This window comes from Urtica dioica, chromosome 12 (genome assembly GCF_054948205.1).
Source record: "Urtica dioica subsp. dioica isolate 48M chromosome 12, U.dioica_male_clone48M_v1_H2, whole genome shotgun sequence".
Taxonomy (NCBI): Eukaryota; Viridiplantae; Streptophyta; class Magnoliopsida; order Rosales; family Urticaceae; genus Urtica; species Urtica dioica.
The window spans coordinates 16718174-16724173 of record NC_142767.1 but is presented as its reverse complement, the minus strand read 5'-3'; the positions used below and the strand labels follow the sequence as shown (position 1 = coordinate 16724173).

Here is a 6000-nt window from a genome sequence, read left to right as displayed (position 1 = left end):
CGATGAACAAGCGTACAACTTGCTGTTCATGAACCTCTCCGACACGGTTATCAGAAAGGTCGATGGTGCTGATACGGCACTCAAGTTCTGGGTAAAACTCGAGTCGATATATTCTAACAAATCTGCCCCTAGTCTTGCTTTTCTGAAAGGTTCTTTGTTCTCTTGGAAAATGGATCCTCAAAAATCCATTGATGAGAACATTGATGAATTTCTGAAAATCACTTTATTGTTGAAAGGGACAGATCAAGCTTTAGATGAAACCAGCATGTCTATGATTATTTTGAACTCTATTCCTGAATCTTTTCAAGTTGTTAAGGACATATTTCAGTATTCTACCTCTTTGCCTAGTTTTGATCAGATTTGTTCTGCCCTCAAAACTAGGGAACTTGAGCTAAAGAATCGAATAGGTCTAGTTCTGGATCTGGTTTATATGTGAATAATAAGACTGCGAGTAGTACTAACAAATCTTCGAAGAAAAAGAAGATGTTTGATTCTGATACAGGTGAACGAGAACCAAGGAAGTGTTACCATTGTGGTAAGGCAGGACATGTAAAGAAGAATTGCTATGCTTGGAAGAAGTCGAAGGGGAGCGAGACTAACGAGACGAACGTGGCTACCGCGAGTGTAGCGGACGTTGAGACTAGTGAGGTCTTGAACGTGTGTCGTATTTCTCGCCACGATCAGTGGATCCTCGACTCGGGCTGCGATTTCCACATGTGTCCGAATAAGGAGTGGTTGAAGATTTCCAAGAAGTTGTAGAGGAGGATGTTTACTTGGGAGATGACCGTCCTTGTGAAGTCCTTGATGTCGGTTCCGTGAAGTTCGTATTGGAAAGTGGTAAGCGGGTCACTTTGACTCGGGTGAGGTACATTCCTAGTCTTAAGAGGAATTTGATTTCTCTTGGTGTGTTAGATGATCTAGGATGTGTATATGAAGTGTCTAGTGGAAAAATGAATGTGTTTAGGAATGAGAACCTTGTTTTGAGTGGTACTAAGTTTTCGAACTTGTATGTTTTGGATGGTTCTCGTGATTCCGCTTCTAGATACACTTGTCTTTTAGATACTAACCATGCAGCGAAGACAAATCGGCAAGAGAGCCGTGGAGTGCTTTATGCCGTGATCGACAATGGCGTCGAGATTAAGGTGGAGCCACCGAAGGAATTCGTGGCTGTCCCTATTGAGGTGGAGCCTCAAGAAGTTGCTGAAAACCCGGAGAATGACATCTTAGAGCCTTCACAAGACCTTGGCTCAAATCTGATCGTTGGCCTGGAGCGTGATGCTTGCGGTGGTCAAACGGACAGAATTGATCTAGGAGTTCCGGCGGACGAGCGAGTGTTCCGAGACGGAGAAATAGAGGCTGCAAGTGCTTCGGTGAAACTTCTTTCATCCCCTCTCATCTTTACCGCTCCTCTTCCCGAGCCAAAGGTGGTCGTAGAACCACGTAAGGGTAAGAAGAGATTTTTCCATGACATGTTGGAGGATCTCAGGGTCATGGGTAAACCCGAAAAGGTTATTGGTTTGCAAGGGTAAAGGAGTATCGTTCTAATCATTTTAACCTATTGTGAATTGTTGAAATTTGTTGATTTCAAGTTTCGTTTCATTTCGAATATGCTTCCTATTGATATGATTAAATTGTTTCAGGTTCCTTGGGAAGCAAACTATGGGAGTGATGGATCCGAAAGAGCGACGGACGTCGAGTTTAACTTCGGTTTAAACTCGTGGCACGTCGAGTAATTATCGGACCGGGATGAGAGCAATGACACGGATGAAAGTAAGTGCACTATGTCAGATCGGGTATGGGTCGGTGTTGGACCTAGGTGGAGATTGTTGGAATGAAGAGGTCCACCAACTTCTCTTGGACCAAGCCCATACGGCAAGCAAGAGTTGAAGAGCTGGAGAAGAGGAAAAACGACATCAAGTGCTGATAAGTGAAGCTATGAGTTTGGGCTTTGTCTTGGCTCAGCTGAAGCAATATATAAGCCTCCAAACCCTAGTTTTAGGATATAACACTCATACACTTTCTCTCACTACCTCACAGCCTCTCTCTCTACAATATTCATCCAAGAAATTAGAAATCCTATCTGCTTCTTCTCTTTTCTTTAGGGTTGTCCGAATTCCTTGCCCAAGGAGTAAAACCTGACTGTGTTCTTCGTGATTGTGGTGATTGTGACCAAGTGGACGGCGTTTCCAGTTTTGTGGCTCTCGGATTGAGTCACGGCGAGAACTAGGGTTTGATTTTGGGGGTTTTCGTTCTTGTATCGTTATTGATCTGTGTCTTTGGATTTCTGGTGAATATTGTGTATCTTGTATTGTAACCGAGACTGATTATAGTGCACGAGCTTATCTGTCGAGCTCAACGTGGAGTAGGCAATTTGGACGCCGAACCACGATAAATCCTCTGTGTTGATTTACTTTTCTGCACTTTTATTTCTCTGTTCAATCATCTGCATTGTTTGGCTTGTTTCTAATTGCTTTAATTCGGTGTTTTTGGTTCTCTGATAAAATATTGAATCGTAGAGTAATTAGACCTGTTTGTTTATGTTTATGTGAGAAAGGCATTTGCCGATTCAAAACCGGGTGAAAACGGGCATTAATTCTCCCTCTATATATATATATATATAGAGGGAGAATTATGTGATAGGATGAGGCTCTTCATCACTTTGACGGTTAAAGATTAAATATCTAATTGGGCTTTTAACGAAATTTCTCGGTTAACAATACCGATTTCATTTTTACCATCTAAGCAATTGTACCTAACAAAATTGTTACAAGTTTTTAATAATCGATTGGAGTAAAAAAAAATGACTTTTACAATGTTTAAATAATAAACGGTAGATAAAAAAAAAAAAAAACATTTTTCAGGTTTCGATGGAGCCACATGCTGTCTATATTACAATTGGGTGAGAATATACAAAATTATTGATAATTAACTACTATTAGTTGTGTATATTTTATTGTAGACTCAAATTTTACTGTATACTATTTACAATGCGTTGTACACTACAAACTTCCACAAATTCAATAATAGTGGAAGTTACATGTACTCTTTCCAAATTTCATCTCTCTATTAGTCTATTTAGGTTTTTTTAATCAATCTATTAGTCTATTTAGGTTTTTTTAATCAATCTCTCTATTTTCTATTCTACAAATATCTTATATTTCATATTATATTTTTGTTGTTTATAATTTTATTTGACTTTATTTTTTGTTTACATTTCTGTTTTCTTTCATCTTTATAGTTTTATTTAGAATAAGGGAAAAATTGTATGAAATTCAAATCACGAGGTGTTTTTTAAATACTTGAAAATATGAAGATTTTATGAATTATGATTTTATGGAATTTCCCCGTATCAATATAATAACATATAATAATTCGTTTACCCTCGAGGACGTGGTTCAGATGACACTATGAGGTCTGCTTTTGTTTTGTGCTAAAAATTTTAAGGGCATTGAAGCATAATAGCCATTTCAATTTTGGACTATCGCAATATGATCATAATTTCAATACTCGTAAGTAAATAGCCGCTTACCTAGTCAAGTATGGATAAGATGACTAATTTACCTTTCCTTCGATTAAATTAAAAAAAAATATACATTCAGATTAGTTATACATAAAAAAAATAAAAAAAAAATTGTATTTATTACACCTTAAATTAGAGATTTGTGGAATTAACTATCAACATTTGATTGGCCTATTAAATATGGTACATTAACAAACACTCTTTTGGTTTTCCAGAAGACACGGTAATAAAGTCAGTGATATACGCAATTGTTGTTTATTTTTAAAATCACCTAAAACAAAAAAAAAAAATAGAAACTTAAAATCAATTTCAATTTCAAGGTGAATCAATTAACTCATTCTCTCCTTTTTATTATTATTGTTCATTGTATTACCATTTTTTATAACTTTGTGTTTATAAGAAAATGGACGATACTATTTTATATTCATATTGAAAAAACAAACTTGGGTATTTTGTTGTTGATGTTAGATTTCGGTTGCTTCCTTTTTTTTTTTTTTTTTTTTTTTGCATAAGTGATAAAATGAACGATTTTGATGTTTTGGTTGTTTGTGAATAATCGGAAGTTTGAGTTGTGTTGTATTCTTCATTGTTTGTTAATTTTTAAAAGAGGCAATTGGCGGCATAAATACCTCAACTCTTCGGATTTATACACTTTAGTACCACATCTATTTTTTTCGCGGCTAAAATACCTAACGTTGGTTATTAGCACCATCGTTAAGTTTAAAACGTGAACTGCTGACGTGGACTCTCAAAAACAATTAAATCGACAGAAAAAACTGAATAAAAATTTGAACAAGAAAAATTTGCGTTGCCCGGATCCTCGCCGCCTGGGTCCCCGGCGTCGAGACCGCCATGCTCGGGAGAAACGTGGCGATCTCGAGCAACTACAATATCCTCTTCGGAACCTCCATGGCCTGCCCTCACATCTTCGGAGTCGCGGAGATGCTGAAATCGGCTCACCCTGATTGGAGCCCCGCGGCGGTGAAGTCCGCCATTATGACCACCGCGAACCCGCTCGACAACACAGGGAAGCCCATCATCGACAACTTGCTCGACCGCCCGGCTTCGCCTCTGGCAATGGGGTCCGGCCACGTGGACCCCAACAGGGCCGTCGATCCCGGCTTGGTCTACGATGCGGCCCCGCAGGACTACGTGGACTTCATGTGCGCTCTCAACTTCACCGCCGACCAAATCGCGGCCGTCACGAGGACGAAAGCCAATAATTGTTCGAGGGCTTCCTTGGATCTGAACTACCCGTCTTTCGTGGCGGCCTGCGAGACCGCGGACAAGTCTGGGGTCGTGAAGTTCAAGAGGGTCGTGACCAACGTTGGGGACGGTCCCGCCATACGGTGTCAAGGTGAAAACTCCGGCGAGTTCCACGGTGAAGGTTTCGGTGCTGGGGATTCGGTGCTCTGTGCGTATTTTATCACCGTAGGTCCGTCTTTTGGGTTGATCACCATACCGGGGAACGCGAATTTTTCTTGTTCAAATTTTTATTCAGTTTTTTCTGTCGATTTAATTGTTTTTTAGAGTCCACGTCAGCAGTTCACGTTTTAAACTTAACGATGGTGCTAATAACCAACGTTAGGTATTTTAGCCGCGAAAAAAAAAGATGTGGTATTAAAGTGTATAAACCCGAAGAGTTGAGGTATTTATGCCGCCAATTGCCCTTTAAAAAATATATTTTTTTTTTATGAATTTGTTTGTTTATAAACAAAGTATTTGCTTCGTCTCTAAATTATCTTTTTTTTTTCATTTATTTATTAAAAAATAGAATGTTTTACATTGGCTGATATTCATACGTTTGTTGTTCATTTCTCATCATGTTGAACTTCTGTTTGGATATTAACATTAGATATGTTTGTTAAATTCTAAGAGATATCATATTGAACTCGTTTATTTGTATTTTCTTTTTTCATTGACAAAGATATATGTTTGTTTGCATATTTGTTTATATATTGACAATTTTATGTTTGTTAATAAACTGCGTCACAATTGTGGTCTAAATATGTATTTGTAAATTGCAATTTGGTTCTCTTATCAACAAGGATAAATCATTTTCTTATTTGTTGGACTAAAAATCATAGTTGGAATCGCCACCAAATTTTGAACGTTCAATAGGGGAATTTTTTTGAAGAAAGATTTGAAAAAGAGCAACGTCAATTAATTATGGCGTCTATGAAAGGATCATATTTGAGTCTATATTAGCTAAAAAAGGAAAAACTAATATCTTCTTTGGTAGTATGTTCAATTTATTTTTAAATAACGTTTATAAAGATAAGGGTAGTGTAGCGAAATAGCCAAAATGAAACTATGAAATTTGTTTTTAGCATATGTTTCACAATTTTTAGGGAAATAGCCAACAAATTTATGTGGCAATAATTAAATTCTGATTTACCCTTATTTATTAAGAAATTCGTCACTTTCTCTCTCTTACTTTTTTCTACATTTTTTTTACATAAAAACTTCAAAAAACCATA

At 37.4% G+C, this 6000-nt stretch overlaps 1 pseudogene; it reads left to right on the top strand.

Annotated features, from left to right (window-relative positions):
* Nucleotides 1–4372: 4372 nt before the first annotated feature.
* Nucleotides 4373–5077, top strand: LOC149379652 (subtilisin-like protease SBT3 pseudogene; annotated as a pseudogene).
* Nucleotides 5078–6000: the final 923 nt, after the last annotated feature.